Here is an 18,766-nt window from a genome sequence, read left to right on the forward strand (position 1 = left end):
AAGCCCAGGAAGCTCACAGAGTCTCAGGCAGGATAAACCCAAGGAAAAACATGTAATCAAATTGACAAAAATAAAGCAACAAGGGAAAAACAACAAATAACATACAAGGGAACTCCCATAAGGTTAAGAGCTGATTTCTCAGCGAAACTCTACAAGCCAGAAGGGAGGGGCATGACATATTTAAAGTGATGAAAGGGAAGAATCTACAACCAAGATTACTCTACCAGGCAAGGATCTCATTCAGATTAGATGGAGAAATCAAAAGCTTTACAGACAAGCAAAAGCTAAGAGAATTCAGTACCACCAAACCAGCTCTACAACAAATGCTAAAGGAACTTCTCTAACTGGGAAACACAAGAGAAGAAAAGGACCTACAAAAGCAAACAATTAAACAATTAAGCAAACATATATATGCTGTCTACAAGAGACCCACTTCAGACCTAGGGACACAGACAGACTGAAAGTGAGGGGATGGAAAAAGATACTCCATGCAAATGGAAATCACAACAAAGCTGGAGGAGCAATACTCATATCAGATAAAACAGACTTTAAAATAAAGAATGTTACAAGAAACAAGGGAAGACACAACATAACGATGAAGGGATCAATCCAAGAAGAAGATATAACAATTATAAATACATATGCACCCAACATAGGAACACCTCAATACATAAGGCAACTGCTAACAGCTATAAAAGAGGAAATCGACAGTAACACAATAATAGTGGGGGACTTTAATACCTCACTTACACCAACAGACAGATCATCCAAACAGAAAATTAATAAGGAAACACAAGCTTTAAATGACACAACAGACCAGATAGATTTAATTGATATTTATAGGACATCCCATCTGAAAATAGCAGATTACACTTTCTTCTCAAGTGCGCACGGAACATTCTCCAGGATAGATCACGTCTTGGGTCACAAATCAAGTCTCAGTAAATTTAAGAAAACTAAAATCATATCAAGCATCTTTTCTGACCACACCATGAGATTAGAAATCAATTACAGGGAAAAAAACATAAAAAACACAAACACATGAAGGCTTAAACAGTATGTTACTAAATAACCAAGAGATCACTGAAGAAATCAAAGAGGAAATCAAAAAATACCTAAAGACAAATGACAACAAAAACACAACGATCCAAAACCTACTGGATGCAGCAAAAGCAGTTCTAAGAGGAAAGTTTATAGCAATACAAGCCTACCTCAAGAAACAAGAAAAATCCCAAATAAACAATCTAACTTTACACCTAAAGGAACTAGAGAAAGAACAAACAAAACCCAAAGTTAGTAGAAGGAAAAAAATCATAAAGATCAGAGCAGAAATAAATGAAATAGAAACAAAGAAAAAAACAGCAAAGATCAATAAAACTAAAAGCTGGTTCTTTGAGAAGATAAACAAAACTGATAAACCATTAGCCAGACTTATCAAGAAAAAGAGGGAGAGGATTCAAATCAATAAAGTTAGAAATGAAAAGGGAGAATTTACAACAGACACCACAGAAATACAAAGCATCCTAAGAGACTACTACAAGCAACTCTATGCCAATAAAATGGACAACCTGGAAGAAATGGACAAATTCTTAGAAAGGTATAACCATCCAAGACTGAACCAGGAAGAATTAGAAAATATGAACAGACTAATCACAACTAATGAAACTGAGATTAAAAATCTTCCAACAAACAAAAGTCCAGGACCAGATGGCTTCACAGGTGAATTCTATCAAACATTTAGAGAAGAGCTAACACCCATCCTTCTCAAACTCTTCCAAAAAATTGCAGAGGAAGGAACACTCCCAAACTCATTCTATGATGCCACCATCACCCTGATACCAAAACCAGACAAAGATGCTACAAAAAAAGAAAATTACAGACCAGTATCACTGATGAATATAGATGCAAAAATCCTCAACAAAATACTAGCAAACAGAATCCAACAACACATTCAAAGGATCATACACCATGATCAAGTGGGATTTATCCCAAGGATGCAAGGATTCTTCAATATATGCAAATCAATCAATGGGACCATATTAACAAATTGAAGGGTAAAAACCATAGGATCATCTCAATAGATGCAGAAAAAGCTTTTGACAAAATTCAACACCCATTTATGATAAAAACTCTCCAGAAAGTGGGCGTAGAGGGAACCTACCTCAACATAATAAAGGCCATATACGACGAACCCACAGCAAACATCATTCTCAACGGTGAAAAACTGAAAGCGTTTCCTCTAAGATCAGGAACAAGAGAAGGATGTCCACTCTCGCCACTATTATTCAACATAGTTTTGGAAGTCCAAGCCACGGCAATCAGAGAAGAAAAAGAAATAAAAGGAATACAAATTGGAAAAGAAAAAGTAAAACTGTCACTGTTTGCAGATGACATGATACTATACATAAAGAATCCTAAAGATGGCACCAGAAAACTACTAGAGCTAATCAATGAATTTGGTAAAGCTGCAGGATACAAAATTAATGCACAGAAATCTCCTGCATTCTTATACACTAATGATGAAAAATCCAAAAGAGAAATTAAGGAAACACTCCCATTTACCACTGCAACAAAAAGCATAAAATACCTAGGAATAAACCTACCTAGGGAGACAAAAGACCTGTACGCAGAAAACTATAAGACAATGATGAAAGAAATCAAGAAATCAAAGATGATACAAACAGATGGAGAGATATACCATGTTCTTGGACTGGAAGAATCAATATTGTGAAAATGACTATACCACCCAAAGCAATCTACAGATTCAATGCCATCCCTAACAAATTACCAATGGCATTTTTTACAGAACTAGAACAAAGCAGTCTTGAGGGAAAAAAACAGAGCTGGAGGAATCAGACTCGCTAACTTCAGACTATACTACAAAGCTACAGTAATCAAGACAGTATGGTACTGGCACAAAAACAAATATAGATCAATGGAGCAGGAGAAAAAGCCCAGAGATAAACCCACACACATATGGTCACCTTATCTTTGATAAAGGAGGCAAGAATATACAATGGAGAAAAGGCAACCTCTTCAATAAGTGGTGCTAGCAAAACTGGACAGCTACATGTAAAAGAATGAAATTAGAATACTCCCTAACACCATACACACAAAAAAAACTCAAAATGGATTAAAGACCTAAATGTAAGGCCAGACACTATAAAACTCTTAGAGGAAAACATAGGAAGAACACTCTTTGACATAAATCACAGCAAGATATTTTTTGATTCACCTCCTCGAGTAATGGAAATAAAAACAAAAATAAACAAATGGGACCTAATGAAACTTAAAACCTTTTGCAAAGCAAAGGAAACTACAAACAAGATGAAAAGACAGCCTCAGAATGGGAGAAAATATTTGCAAATGAATCAACGGACAAAGGATTAATCTCCAAAATATATAAACAGCTCACGCAGCTCAATATCAAAAAAACAAACAACCCAATCCAAACATGGGCAGAAGACCTAAATAGACATTTCTCCAAAGAGGACATACAGATGGCCAAGAAGCACATGAAAAGCTGCTCAACATCACTAATTATTAGAGAAATGCAAATCAAAACTACAATGAGGTATCACCTCACACCAGTTAGAATGGGCATCATCAGAAAATCCACAAACAACAAATGCTGCAGAGGGTGTGGAGAAAAGGGAACCCTCTTGCACTGTTGGTGGGAATGTAAATTGATACAGCCACTATGGAGAACAGTATGGAGGTTCCTTAAAAAACTAAAAATAGAATTACCATATGACCCAGCAATCCCACTACTGGGCATATACCCAGAGAAAACCATAATTCAAAAAGACACATACACCCCAATGTTCACTGCAGCACTATTTACAATAGCCAGGTCATGGAAGCAACCTAAATGCCCACTGACAGACAAATGGATAAAGAAGATGTGGTACATATATGCGATAGACTATTACTCAGCCATAAAAAGGAATGAAATTGGGTCATTTGTAGAGACATGGACGAATCCAGAGACTGTCATACAGAGTGAAGTAAGTCAGAAAGAGAAAAACAAATACCGCATATTAATGCATATATGTGGAACCTAGAAAAGTGGTACAGATCCGGTTTGCAGGGCAGAAACTGAGACACAGAAGTAGAGAAAAAACGTATCGACACCAAGGGAGAAAAGTGGCAGCAGGGGTGGTGGTGGTGTCATGAATTGCAAGATTAGGATTGACATATATACACTACTATGTATAAGATGGATAACTAATAAGAATCTGCTATATAAAAAAACAGATTAAATAAAATTCAAAAAAAGATTAAGAAAATAAAGATAAAAGGACTGTCCAGCCAGCTGAGCCTCTTTCTCCAGCACGTGGTGGTCTGCATCCGTGCACGCCCCCATCCCCCATTATCCACTCGGTGGTTTAGAGAGAGTATCTCTTCACCGAATCACTCTCTCCAGGGAGACTCGCGGCTGGCCTACAGCACAACATCTCCTGACAGCCCTCAGGCTGGCCCACAGGTGCTCTCACTCGAGAATGGCACAAACGCTTCCCAAAGCAACACCACCCGAGATGAGGACAGGACACCTGGCTTGAATAGAAGGTGTTCAAGCCAGGTGTCCTGAACACCTCAACAGTCACTTAGGACTCAAAAGACCAGATCACACATAGTCCCAGATCCGCCGTACTTCCTGTTGCTAACCACACGAAGTATCTTATGTTTGAGTATACACCCATGACGCAGCTTTCTGGGGGAAACCTTATCTCAATGGTGTCTCTTAGAATTGAGAAAAATCTGATAAAAATGTCACTGACAGAGGAGGGAGAGATCAGTCCGCTGAGCAAAGGGAAATAATTTAATGCACATACCTTGGTTGCTCCATAAGCCTTTTGCCTCCTACCTGTTTAATTTTTAGGTTTTCAAATATGGTCATTAAAGACATGTCCTGCAACCGTCTGGAGAGGCCCCCATTCCTCAGCTTGCACACCCTCCCTGCTCTCTGAAACCAGCCTCCTGAGCCCCAGCGGCTGCCTCCCGGAGCTTCCTCATTCTCCAGGTTCTGCCACGCCCTCCCATGCCCAATGCCAACTAGCAATTTGTTCCATATCTGTGTTTTTCTTTAGGGGATAATAAAGGTCAGTGGTCAGACGACATAAAAAGTTGGAAGGCTGGCCTTAGGGAAATCTGCCAAGGGGCTGGATTTTTCACCAGAGAATGGAGGTGGGAAGATGCAGGGCGGGGGGGGGGGGGGGGGGGGGCATTCCCAGCAGACCAGTATGGGGACATGGAAGTGTAGTGTGTGAACAGAGAGGCGAGGGGTCATGGGAAAGGCGGCTCTCACCAACTGCAAAGGGTTCTGGATCATGCAGGTTAATAGAGGTCATTAGAACAATAAAACTAACAATAGCTAAAACTTAGAGGCCACTTCTACGTTCAAGACACTAAGCACTTTCCAAGCACCATCTCCTGTAATCCTCCTCTCACCCAACAAGGAGGCAGGTACTATTATGATCACCATTTCACACACAAAGGAGCTAAGGATGACCAGGGGTTAAGTAACTTGCCCGAAGTCCACACTGAGTAAACACCAGAGCCTAGATTTAAACCAGGGCAGTCTGATGCCAGAAGGCCCCCAGCCTTAAACAAATTTGAGCCAAAATCAGATGTATTAATTCCAGAAACAATATGGAACACAGATGTTTTCCAGATTTCTCAAATTTAGTGTGTCCAGAAAGAAACTCCTTCTAACATGCCAGCACTCCATCTTAGCAAATGGCCCCGCCACCCCTTGGTTTCCAAAGCAAACTGCAGTCATTCAGCAAGATCTCACTTTTTTTTAAAATTTATTTTTGGCTGCACTGGGTCTCCGTTGCTGCACGTGGGCTTTCTCTAGTTGCAGCAAGTGGGGGCTACTCTTTGTTGCGGTGCATGGCTTCTCACTGCGGTGGCTTCTCTTGTTGCGGAGCACGGGCTCTAGGCGCGCAGGCTTCAGTAGTTGTGGCACGTGGGCTCAGTAGTTGTGGCTTGAGGGCTCTAGGGCGCAGGCTCAGTAGTTGTGGTGCACGGGCTTAGTTGCTCCGCAGCATGTGGGATCTTCTGGGAGCAAGGATCGAACCCGTGTCCCCTGCATTGGCAGGTGGATTCTTAACCACTGTGCCACCAGGGAAGTCCCAGCATGCCCTCACTTGATGGAAGTGCCACAGAGGACACTTTGTACCTAGCTCGTCTCTTGCCCAAAGCAGATGCTCATGTTTACTGAAGGAATAAATGGCTTGGAGGTGAGAGAGGAGTGGTAAATGTTGTCCCTGCCACTAAGAAAAGACCTGGGGTAGAGCTTGGCACTGGGAATGGTCAAGAAGGCCAGATGCCAGTAATCCCGAAAGCTCTGACAGGAGGGTGAGGGAAGACCAACCCACGCCAAGGTGTCTAACTGGTTATTCCACGGCAGTAATGCCATGAAACCGGGCTAGAGAAGGGATAAAAAGAAACAGGTGTCAAGGGTAGAGAGCTTTAGTTTTAGAAATGCTGCATGTGGGGTGTCCAAGTAGAAAGGTCCAAAGGTAGCTGAAAAACTCAGAGGAGAGAGAACTAGGGTAGAGGTAGAGGTTTTAGAATCTGTGTTAAAATCTGGGGAGTTAGGTAGAAAAAAAAGAAGCCTGTAAAGAGAATAAAAAGCCAGAAACAAAGCTTGGAGAACTTGGAAATATCAGTTAGACAAAAGCTGGCATTTCAAGGAGAAAGCAGCAATAAACAGGCAGGGGAACTAGAATGAGGCCAGTGAGCCCGCCGCAGGGAGCTGGACACTGTCGACCAAGCAAGTGGAGGCCCAAACTGTTACTGAGGGCCAAGCTGGGCTGCTTGGAGGAAGTGACACTGAAGATGAGGCCGGAAAGTGACTGGAGTTATTTAACAAACAAATCGGGTGGGCAGGGCATCGAAGGGGAGAGGAATACCTGCCCTAGACAAGTACTGTGTCAGCAGTGAGAACTGAGGACCACACAGTGGCGTGACGCAACACCACAGGCCTCCTAACCCACACCCCGGGGGCAGGGCCATCAAGGGTTTCAGATAAGAGATGCATTTGGAGAGACTGCGGCACCTGTGCGCTGAGGACCAATGGGAGACTGGACAAGTCAGAATGCAAACCTGCGTGGAGACTTACAGGAACCCAAGCAAGAAGAAAGCTGTGTGGCTTGGAGGTAGTAGAAAGACGTGAGGCCACCTACTAGATGGGAGCGGGGTTGGTGAGGTTAGTACCTTCAGTGTTCTTACAGATTTAATGGTCTACTCGATTGTGATGTTACTGTCAGAGATTGATTTTTTTCCCAGGAAGCTATTATGGACACTAAGGGTGATACCCCCCAACTCTAGTTAGGAGTGTGACACCCGTAATCATATATATGTATGTGACGCCTATGTGGATGTGATTATATGTGTACGTCTACACACATGATGGTTAGAAAAGGACTGTTTGGCAGTGTGAGACTAGAGCCGGATTCTGTCACCGTATCTCCCACCAGAGTTCTCCCACAAGCCAAGAAAGGAAGAGTCAGCAGAAAAGGGGAGGGGGAGGGGTGCGCGAGAAACAGAAGGAAGCAGCAGCTGCGCAGCGAGTCCAGGGGAGGTGTCTGGACGCGCGGCTCCACCCAGCCCAGCCCCACGGCAGGCACACGGAGCCCGCACACGGGCCAGGGCAGCCGAGGCTGACACAACCACTCACTGAAAACCTGCGACCAAACTCCCCGGCACTGCTTCCACAGCCCCAGGCAATCTGGATTCTAAGGTGGCTCCTTGCGCGTTTTCCTTCCAGGAGAGGACACTCAGACACACTGGGTCACTCACTCATTGTGTGTGGCAACTATAAAGCCGATCTCACTGTAAGCTCACAAGTGGCCATTCTGAGACACAAGCAGAGTGAGTCTGACTGAACTGGCCAGGGCAACCCCTTCATGTCGGCATGGTAAAGGCAGAGAAAAGCCTAAATCCTATAGAATCTCATCAGGGTGAGGCCAATTTATCGGCAACTGATTAGGCACTGGCTAATACCAACAGTCTAGGTCACGTCTCTCCTTTTTATTATTTTGGCTGCACCTCGCGGCTTGTGGGATCTTAGTTCTCCAACCAGGGATCGAACCCCAGCCCTAGGCAGTGAAAGTGCGGAGTCCTAACAACTGGACCGCCAGGGAATTCCCTTCAAAGCTTCTTAAGTGAACTTTGATGCCACTGTCACATCAACATCCAGACCTTAGCACTTAAGAAAAATATGAACCTCTTGCTTGTTATACAAAAGAGGGTGCATGGTATAGACAGCAATGATGAGACTGGCCAAATGAGCTCCACAGCCCTGCACAAATACTTGATTTCCATGCCTCAGTTTTACCATCTTCAATGTCAGAAAAATATCCCTTACCTTGCAGCCGTGATGATGAATCAAAGGGCCCAGTAGGTTCCCAGCACCCTGGAGGCACCCTATCAGCTGAGTAATTCAGCGACTATGTACAGGTGCCTACTCTGGTCAGACACTGCTTCAGGGGCTAGAAATATAATGGTGAACAAGAGACACTCCTGGGGCTTCCCTGGTGGCGCAGTGGTTAAGAATTGGCCTGCCACTGCAGGGGACACGGGTTCAAGCCCTGGTCCAGGAAGATCTCACATGCCGCAGAGCAACTAAGCCTGTGTGCCACAACTACTGAGCCTGCGCTCTAGAGCCCGCGAGCCACAACTACTGAGCTCACGTGCCACAACTACTGAGGCCCGTGCGCCTAGAGCCCATGCTCCACAAGAGAAGCCACTGCAATGAGAAGCCAGCGCACCACAACGAAGAGTAGCCCCCGCTCACCGCAACTAGAGAAAGCCCATGCGCAGCAACAAAGACCCAACACAGCCAAATATATAAATAAACAAACAAACAAATTTATTTATTTTTTTAAAAAAGAGAGAGACACTCCTGGAGCATATACTCTAAGTGGAAAGACAATCAATAAATCAAGTAATAAATATGGATTACATCAGAAAAGCCAGAAACCATAGCTCTTCTTACAAGTGTTGAGTGCTACTAGATGAGAGCAAAGCAAACTTTCAGCCCCAGGAAGAAGTGGTACAAATGTTTCCGGCTCTCAGCAAGGCTTAATTCATTTCCAGAAAAGACTTGGCAGGATGTGGCTAATCACTCCTGCTTAGGCTTAGAGGAAGCTGACGAGCCAGCACAGAGGCAGTGGGGCAACCCTCTCCCAGTTATTTATTCCTAAAGGAGGCTCAGCAGCCTCGACCACGGATCTCCCCTGAGGTTTTTGCAGGGACTAGACTAGATCTGGCAAAAACAGAAAGCAGCTGACGAAGCTGAGAGACAGTAACTGGGTCTTTCACACATTAATCTTATGACCCTGATGAAGCAGTCAGTCTCAGAAGCCTGAAACGGGCACCAGAGCCAAGGAGACTTCACACCTGCTCAGTGATTTGTCACTCAGGGAAGTTCTTTCCTTTTCTCCAAACAAAGGACCCGTCAAGGATTGCCTTTTGCTTCATACTAGAGAAAAAGAACAGCTCTTTGGGCATAGCGATGTTCTACTTTTGTTTGTGATTCAGGCCTTGCCGTACAAGGCTCCAGAATTAAGAATGAACCTCAGCTTTTTGAAAATGAAATTTAAAAACTCCACAGTAAAAAGAATATTATCCAGCCTTAAAAAGAAAATTCTGATACCTGCTGCAACATGGATGAACCCTGAAAACATTATGCTCAGTGAAATAAGACACAAAAGGGCAAATATTGCATAATTCCTCTTATGTGAAGTCCCAAGACATCAAATTCAGAGACGGAAGTAGAATGGTGATTGCCAGGGACTAGGGGAAGGGCGAACAGGGAGTTATCCTTTAATGAATACAGAGTTTCTGTCTGGGAAGGTGAAAAAAGTTCTGGAGATAGATGGTGATGGTTGCACAACAATGTGAATTTACTTAATGCCACTGAACACCTAAAAGTGGTTATAAATCGTCTACTTTACGTTATGTATATTTTACCACAACAAAAAAATTAAAAAATAAACTTCACCTAATGCTTTTTTCCTAGATAGTTTAAATAGGATTTAGCCGAGCATTCAGAAACACTCTGCAGTGGGTACAGCCCCAGAAACACCTGTAAGGAGCTCACCTGTATTGGGACCCTCAGTCTCCTCCATGTCCTGGGATCTGCAGGACACACCTATGACTCTAACACAGCCAAAGAGGACCTTGGCTCATTCTCTACTCAGTGACACTGTTCTTAGGAATTTCTCCACAGCTTCACATGCAGGATTATGACAAATTCCCCCCAAATACTAGGTTGACCCTTTTGTCAATGAAACCCCTGGAGCCTGGGGCGGGGCGGGGGGTGGAGGGGTGCAGGTGGGAAGGGCACCTTACTTCTCTCACAGCCACGTCTGATGAGGCTGTATCAGTGATTGATTTGGAGGATTTTCACAACTGGGAGGGATATTAATAGACACCAAATTCAACCAACTAATTTTGGCAGTTCAGAAGCTGCCTACTTGGTCCTGTAACTACTCCTTTGCAGAAGGGTTTCTCTGGCATAGCACAGAAGCAAAGCCGAGTGGCCTCTCCACCTCTCTGACCCCTAACTTCTAATTTTCTTTCAGTCACAGTGGTCTGGGCTCTGGAGGGAGCCGGTGATACAAGCAAGGCAATTGCTGGGGGCCAGGAGCAAGGGTAATATAATGAAGGAAACCTAAGATTTCCACCAGAGGTTGAAAAGATACCAGAGGCCGAGGGGACAAATTGACCTCAGGTGCCGAGGCCATTAACAACCTCCAACTCTAAAACTCACAGGAGGCAGGCATGCTGGGCCTGTGTGGATGGCACCCAAGCACAAAGCTAGGAATCTTAGCTGCTTCTACTGAACCATGAACCTGGGGTGGGGTGGGGTGGGGTGTATGTGTGTGGAGTAAACCAAGAGCCACTAAACAGAGCCGACATGCAGACTGCAGTGGCGGTGGCAGCGGGGAGGCAGAAGCTTATAAATGCTGTATACCTACAGCAAAGGGCAGCCCAGCAGCACCCCACAGAGGGAGTTCCCTCATCTGCATAAGAGGGGACCTGGTCTCAAATAGCACTGCCCCCAGGACGCCGTAGCACAAGGCACAGCCTTCCATTCAGGCAGCTGCACAAGCGCGCTGGCTAATGAATGGATGCATGCAGTCACCAAATGGCTAGCCAAACCCAATTCTCTAAAGACATTCATCTTGGCAGTGGAATCCAGATCCTCTTCAACTCCCTTCCTAGGAAGTAAAATATTAAGTCAATGGTCCTTGGCTCCCAGGACAGCAAGCACCTATTATAAAGGGAACGTTGGGAATGTTCTAAGAGAAAAAGCAGGAAAGCAGTAGGAAGAACATTAAGTGGGCCAGAGAAAGTTAAAAGCTTCACGTGGTAGCTCAAAAAAATCTGCCAGACTCCAAGAGGCCCAAGAATATTGCAAATGTTCCAAAATGATCAAACCCATTGTGTTCACGTGTATAGCCAACAACTCACCGGTCTGGCCTCATTTGTAGTTACAGACGTATGTTTTCCTAAAAATCACCATACGACACAAAAAGTCCACAGGGTTTATGGGAAAAAGTGGAATTAGGGGTGTAACACCCAAAAACTTAAGACGGTAAACTTACACACACACACACACACACACACACACACACACACACACACACACGGTAAGAAGCTAACAAAAACCTAACAAAAATGGCAGCACAGTTTGACAAATTAAATGGTTAAGAAATGCATATATACTACAACAACTATGGCACTTAACCAGGTCTGCAGCTCATGAGTTATTGGGAAATAGGGTGAGTGTTGTAACAAGAGACGTGCACAGGATGTGGCTCACAACACACACAGTCAACTGAGATAGCTGGTGGATGTCTGAAGTGTATATGGTCTATGTGGCTTGGTTCAGCTGAGTTCAATTTTCTGTTTACCTATTACCCACAGATGAAATTATGCACACTAAACTCAATATTCCCGTTATATTCAACTTGTTTCCTAAAGTATCAATCCCGTTGGAACAAATCCATGCTTCCAAACAAGTGTTTAAAGCAGAACTGACTGTACCTTACTTCAGGTACCCTGGATGTCAGTATCCACTCCATGCTCTTTCCTATCACAGTGCCATAATTTGATACATGCCGTTGCCTTGCCTACAAAGGTTCCCCTACCCCCATTCCACTTTGGGGAACTCCTCATTGTTCAAGGCCTACCTCAAATGTTACTTACATTTCTCTCACTCCTGACCCTAAATTTCTTCTACTGTACAAGTACGCTAAGCATAACTCTATGTCAAATACTGATCAGGGCATGCCCTCTTCTTTGCACACCACTTGGCACAAACATGGTGAAAAATAATGATTTTTTTCCATTGAAATTAAATTATCAAGCTCATTAGATGCTTGAAAGAGATGGCAGATACTTAGAAAAGATAGCATAAAGTGTTTTTGAGAGGGGGGGAAAAAAGGATGACTTTCAGAGATGAGAAAAACGGAGCCTGACATTGCAAGTAAAAATATAGCCACCATCAGGAAACAAAGGAAAACTTAAAAACAGATGATCATCATGGGAGAACAGGACAGAACATCTCTACCTGAAGCATTTTCAACTTGGAAAAAGAGGCCAGAGCAAAAAGTTCTTAAACATTAGTTAAGAACTGAAAAATATCAAGAAGGTGCTTAGAAACAAAGCAAATTTTATACCGGTCTGCTATAGTTAAGCAGGAGAATTTAGCAACAGTTTGGCTGAAATAAGAGGTGAGGTGCAGCAGACGGACAAATGTCCAGGTCCTAAGACCACCTCCTTTGGTTGGGGGTTGGGGGGGACTCACGAAAAATAACTAGTCTTCAGGAATACAACGCAGTCACTGAAAATTCAGCTTCTTGAGAATATTTATAATCAGACCCTTCCTGGGTAAACGTTACTTGAAAAAACAAACATAAAAGTAAAGACAATATCCCCCACTTTTAAGTTTTATCTTCACTATTTAAAGCTACTAGAAACACCAGCCCTGTGCTTTCCCACCACAGAAAAATGTGAATGACATAACAAAGTCCAGCAAAAGGAACAAAGACAATGGAATCTGAGGTCCAGATGCTAGGTCTCTTCTTACTAACTGTGTGACCTTGGGCAAGTGACTGTGCCCTTCCTGTGCTTCAGGACACATAAAATGGAACCAACCACAACTACCTGGCAGGGTGGATTTGTAAGTGGTAGAGACTACTAAACAGCAGACGTGATATCACAAACCTAGAGTAACCCTTACAGACAACGGAGTCGCATTCCTAAAACCAGAAATTATGATTCCAAAACAAAAAGGCATTAGCAGATAATAATGCCATTTAGCAGACATTCTTTCATTTTAAATTTGTGTATGTCAAGTAAATCTAAATATATATAGCAAGCTAATTTAATCAGCTATCTGGAGGTACATTCTGCAGTTAATGTACCCTACTGGATACTCCAGGAAACCATGTGGTTTCAAAAGAGTACAGGAAGGCCTGATGGTCACAATTTCTCTTTTGCACCAGCAGGCTACTGATAATACTCATTTTGAAATGTTTCCAGGCCTTTCCTACTCTGCATGATGTGGTATTCAATAAACCTGCCAATTCTTATTTATGCCGGGGGAAAAAAAAAATGCTTCCAAAGGAGATTCCATAACCCTATAGTGGCACCCTCCATCTCAACCTCACGTTTTTCTCACACTTGAACTGTGACCTTGGAGTAAGTCAGTATCTGTGCTCTGGGCCTTCCCCCTCAGAGAGGAAACCTCGAAATGCCTCGCTCTAAAATTCCCAAAGTCCTGCTGGGAAACAAGCTATTTAGAAAGATAAGTTAGAAGAGCACATATGTGAATCATATCTCAATAACAGAGCCAACCCTGTAATATTCTACAGGAGCCACCTTATCCCTCAAAAATTCCTAATTTGGGGACGGTGAGAGATGTACGTAAATCATTCCAAAATGAGACATGGATAACAGATACACAAGAACATACAAAGCCATTTTTATACAGCATACAAACCAATTACCTTGTGCACATATTTTCATTGAGTAGCACCCCAAAACGTTTCCAAAAATTGGCAGGGGTATAAACTACCAGGCATGGACTTGGCTAAGAGCTTTTAAGTAAAGAGCCAGTGAAGAACTGCCATGACTGGCAATCGCCATTACCAAGTTCAGTGACTAGTCACTACCCTGGTTCAGGCTATCCTTTTCTCTCTTCCTAACTGGTCCTGAAGCCACTAGTTTTGTCCACCTTTCTAACCATCCTTCTCATAGCACAGTGATTTTTCTAAAACGCAAACCTAACCCTGTTAACTTCCCTGCTTAGAACTCAATTTAGTGATTTCCCACCCGGCCTTAAGATGAATTCTGAACTCCTTATTGCGGAGGCACACCGGAGACCTTCTGTGATCTAGTTCCAGCTTACCTCTCCAGTCCCACCTTTCTGCCATTTATATTTCAACCTCAGGGAATGTCTCTCACTCTCTCCACTCTGGCTCCTGGGCCTGTACCATGCCTATTTTTGTGCAAGCAGAAGACCTCAAATGTGATGACTTAAAAAATTAACGTACGTGTTCTCAAAGGAGGAAAAAAAAAGCCTCCTCTTTTTATGTACAAAGCATAAACATGCATATACCACATAAAAAAGACATACAGTGTGAAAGCAGCATTAAAATTTCCTGGAGTGGGCAATCAGGAAAACAACGTGTGAAAAAGCTCGGGTGTGCGGGGGGGCGGGGGGGGGGGCCGGAGTCGTCGTTGTAAAAAGGTTTATAAATACTGGATTACAGCAAGATGTGAGTCAAAGTTGGAAACTCAAGTTCACGCAATACAGAAGCCAGCTACACATCTTTCTACTTGAATATTCCCATTTCACCTCAAACTCATACACAAAACTACCCAATATGTCCCCCCATCCATCAAAAAACAAACCACCAGAAAGACAAAGCAAAACGATTCCTTTCAACGTTTCTGCCTCTCATTAGCAAACTCCTGGTCACTGAATTCAAAGGGCTAGCTCCGCAGTCAGGGAACCGAGGCTGTGACCTTGGGGAGACCACCTCAGTCTCCCTGGCCACTCAGGCAGCCTCAGCGAGTGCAGGACCGCAGAGCTGAGACCCCAGGTCTGGCTCCGAGAACGTGACGCAGAAACACAAGGAAGGTATGGCCGTGACCGTCGATGAGGAGGAACTGGAGTTACACAAAAGCCAAAACCTCACAAAAACCGCTACCAAGGCTCTGAACTCTCCCCTTGTCCCTCGACGGGTCAAAGGGTGGAAAGCGGCGTGCAGTGAGTCCTGTACTTCAGGCACCTGTCTCCAGGCGCCCGCGGGGGGTCTCGGCCGCAGGCCTCGGCGGCCACGCGCCCAGCCAACGCCCGGAAGCCGAGGACCTGCTGAGCTCTGCCCCCGGCGGGCGCCCCAGCCCCGTCCTAACCCGGAGGAGACTCCGCCCGGCCGCCCGCGCCGACTCGCAGACCCGCGTGGCGGAACGGCTGCGCGAGCACACAAAGGCGACAGTCTCGGTGGGGACCAAACTCTCGCCCGGTCTCCCCGAACTCCGACACAGGCCCGCGCCCCGCGCCCCGCCCGGCCCTCCGAGTGACCTTGGGCGCGTCCCTCCCCGCCCAGCCTCAGTTTCCCCGGCGACGCTAAGACGAGGCGCCGCAGCCTGCACGGGCGGCCGACACCCGCGGCAGGGCCTCCCCACTTCCGTCCCCGCGCCGAGCTGGGCTTGCGCGGACAGCGGGGCGGGCGGGCAGGCGAGCCGGCCCGCGGGCCCGGTCGGAGGTCGGGGCCCGAGCGTGGTCGGCCGCGCCACGGCGGTTCGTTGGGCCGCGGCGCCGAGGCCTCCGCAGGCCGCGAATCCGCCCGAACCCCGAATCCGCCCGGCCCTGCCTTGCCGCCCCCTTCCCGCAAAGCCTGGCCCTGCCTGGCGCTGGTGAGGCTCGGCAGGCGCAGCGGTCGACGCACTCGAGCGAGGAAGCACCTTTGGAAGCCGCTGAGAAGCCCTCAACAAGACGCCGCCGCCTCAACAGCGACCCATTTCCGCTCCGGAGACCTCGGCTCCGCCCCCCGCGCGTTCCTATTGGCCACCGCTGACCCTACTCCCGTGGTCGGCCGGTCGAGGAGGTATATTTTCAATCTTATTGGGTAAGAAACCATCTATTACCACTTTGAAATGGGCCTCCTTCCGGCTCCGCCCACGCTCGTGAGCTCAAGCTCCTGCCTTCCCGCGAGAGAGCGGTCGGCGCCCCTCGGCCCGCAAGGCCTCCCGGGAGTCGTGGTCTGGGCTCCGGCTGCCCTGCTCGCGGCGCGGAGCCGGGCGCGCCTCTCCCAACCTGTTTCCTGGGGTCTCTACTATCGGCCTGGATCTGCAGGTCCTCCGGGCGCCCGCTCCCCACGACGTGCCAGGCCCTGGGCCTGCGCCTGATCCCTGCGATCCCGGGCTCTGCCAGGCTGTTGGTGGAGACGCGAGGGAAGCACAGCCCGGCCCATCTTCGGGATCCTGGAGGAGGCACTCAGCCAGGACGTCTGCGAGGGCTCCCCGGAGGAAACGAGCTGGGAACTGAAAGGACTAGAATGGAGGAGAGAGTTCCAGAAAGAGGGAGCCTGGATGGGGAAAGGTGGGCTAGCATATCCAGAAAACTGAAGGCTGCCCAGTGCGCCACGGATTCAGGGGTTGGGAGAAGTGGGGGTCGGGGAAGGCACGAGTCAGACCTTGGAGGGCCCACATGCCAGGCTAAGAGTCTGGATTATCCCGAAGACAATAGGTGTCAGGAAGGGAAGGACTGAACCCGTGGAGTACTCCTCTCGCCCAGGTCCGGTCCAGCCCGGTCCTGGGAAAGGGGCCATGGCCCAGGCAAAAGCCTGGAGGTCTCTGGGGCATCTGGTGCAACTCCAAGAATCGAGAAGATAGTGTGGGCCCTGGATCCCTCCTGCCTGAGATTGAATCCCAGCTCCATGGTTCAGGCAAGTCTCACGGTTCCCTGGCCTGTAGCATGGAGATAACAGCAGTACCTATCTCAGGGGGAAGGTGGGAGTCGGGAGGACTCAACACTGTGAACACAGGTGCATGCCAACCCTGGGTGGGGCTGCATGTCAGAATTGGGATTAGAGAATCTGGTGGTGGGTTCCTTGAGTTCAGCTCCCAGAACTGGACTTGGGCATGGATTTGGCAACCAGAAAAGAGCCCAGCTTGTCTCTCTTGTTCTGAGAATAACCAGGTCATCCCAGCAGGCCACCCTGGACATGCCCACACAGGTAGAGAACAAGAGGGACCTCCAAGGCCACCTGAGGTCCAGGCTCTAAACTGGTGCACAGCCAGTCCTGCTGAACCTTATTGGCCAAAGCAAGTCAGCCCAGATTCAAGGACTGGGGGAAATAGACTCTGCCTATTTCCTACTCTGTTCCTTGCCTTGGCAGAGGTCACAAGGCAAGGAACATGGATACCGGGAGACATTGTTGCCATCAGTTTACCGCACAAGGCCGGCCCTCAGCCCATAAACTCAGGGGATGGTCCAAGACCTGACCCTACTGGGGTTTGTATGGGGCAGAAGCCCCAGGTGCTCTCAAGGCAGCTCTGAGCAGCTGTCCAGTCCAGGAGGGCAGGTGGGGACCCTGTGGATTGCCAACCAGCATTACTCCTAATAGCACCCTGAGTCTGTTGGGCCACCACCTCTCCCCTCTGCTCCAGAGGCCAATCTGATAGGTGAAGGGTAATTCTCTCCCTCTGCCACAGTGCTTGCTTCGGCCCCCATGTGCTGCAAGGGCCCCCATGCAGACCTTCCCCCACTACAGGAACTGGTTCAGCAGAGCATGTTCAATCCAGGCCAGTGAGACTGGAGCACAAGGCTTGGAGGACAGAGAGGTTTCCCTCCTACGAGACCTGCCAGGGAGAGATGGCCCTTCTTCCTCCAGACATGTGAGGTTGGAACTGCTACCAGCTTGGAGACAGAGCTCCTGGATCAGGCATGTCCTGAAGTCTACCCTATTTTGGATTGCCAGTTATAGAAGCTAATAATTCCCCTTTTGAAGCCCTCAGAGCTCCTGAGAGCCTCTCTTGGGACAGGTCATCATCAACGTATTTCCTCGATATCAAATGAAATGGGTTTGAATAACAACACAGGATGTAAGAAATGCCGTGTTTATTTTTTTTAATGAAATTTAATCCGCTCCCAGCTCTAATTTGACAGGGGGGTGGGAAATTCCTCTTTCTACCAACCTCAGTTGTGGGGAAGTCCTGGGGTTCTGACACAGTTCAGAATGTTGGGGGAGAACGCTGGTCTTTAGTCTGTTCTTGTCCCTTTGAGATGTCCACCCTCTTAGTCTGAATGTGCCCTGGGGTCCAGCCTCCCCCCTCTGCAGACCCAAAAAGGATGTAGGGTGTGGGGGTCTCTCCTAGACATCTATCCGCCTGGCAGTTTCCAGCCCCTCTCTTACTGCCTTGCACCCCATGGGCTTGCCCGTTCTCTCTCCTGGGCGCTGCAGCATACTGTGCTTTACACCAGGAGGCTTTCACTCAGCCAGCCTGTCCTCAGAGCCACGCACCTCCAGTCCAGTGATGGGTCTGAGGACCCAGGGGAATCACTCCATTCCTGTCCAGGCCCTGGGCCAGCTCCTGCCCAGTGGCTCTAACCTCGTTCCTTCAGTGATGCTGGAGAAGGCTGGGCAGTGCTCTAAAGTCATCCAGGCTTAGCTTTGGGTCCTGGCTCTCCCGGCAGGTCACTTCACCTCTCTGAGCACCAGTGGCCTCATCA

General features: G+C 47.0%; 1 protein-coding gene and 1 long non-coding RNA gene across 4 annotated transcripts in view; one reads left to right on the forward strand and one right to left on the reverse strand.

Moving 5' to 3' along the window:
- The window catches only part of RNF4 (ring finger protein 4), a 41,834-nt gene extending 25,754 nt beyond the window's left edge, over positions 1–16,080 (reverse strand). For both annotated transcript variants that reach the window (XM_059923732.1, XM_059923731.1), the window contains exon 1: positions 15,997–16,080. The gene's annotated coding sequence lies outside the window, so the exon portion shown is untranslated. The remainder of the gene's footprint in view (positions 1–15,996) is intronic.
- Positions 16,081–16,251: 171 nt separating this feature from the next.
- LOC132366690 (uncharacterized) lies at positions 16,252–18,146 on the forward strand. Of its 2 annotated transcripts, none has more exons than XR_009503499.1 (2): positions 16,252–16,633; positions 17,749–18,146. It is a non-coding gene; the product is annotated as an uncharacterized LOC132366690 (long non-coding RNA). The 2 variants fall into 2 exon arrangements; XR_009503498.1 differs by having other exon boundaries at positions 17,808–18,146.
- Positions 18,147–18,766: the final 620 nt, after the last annotated feature.

This window comes from Balaenoptera ricei, chromosome 5 (assembly GCF_028023285.1).
Source record: "Balaenoptera ricei isolate mBalRic1 chromosome 5, mBalRic1.hap2, whole genome shotgun sequence".
NCBI classification, from domain to species: Eukaryota; Metazoa; Chordata; class Mammalia; order Artiodactyla; family Balaenopteridae; genus Balaenoptera; species Balaenoptera ricei.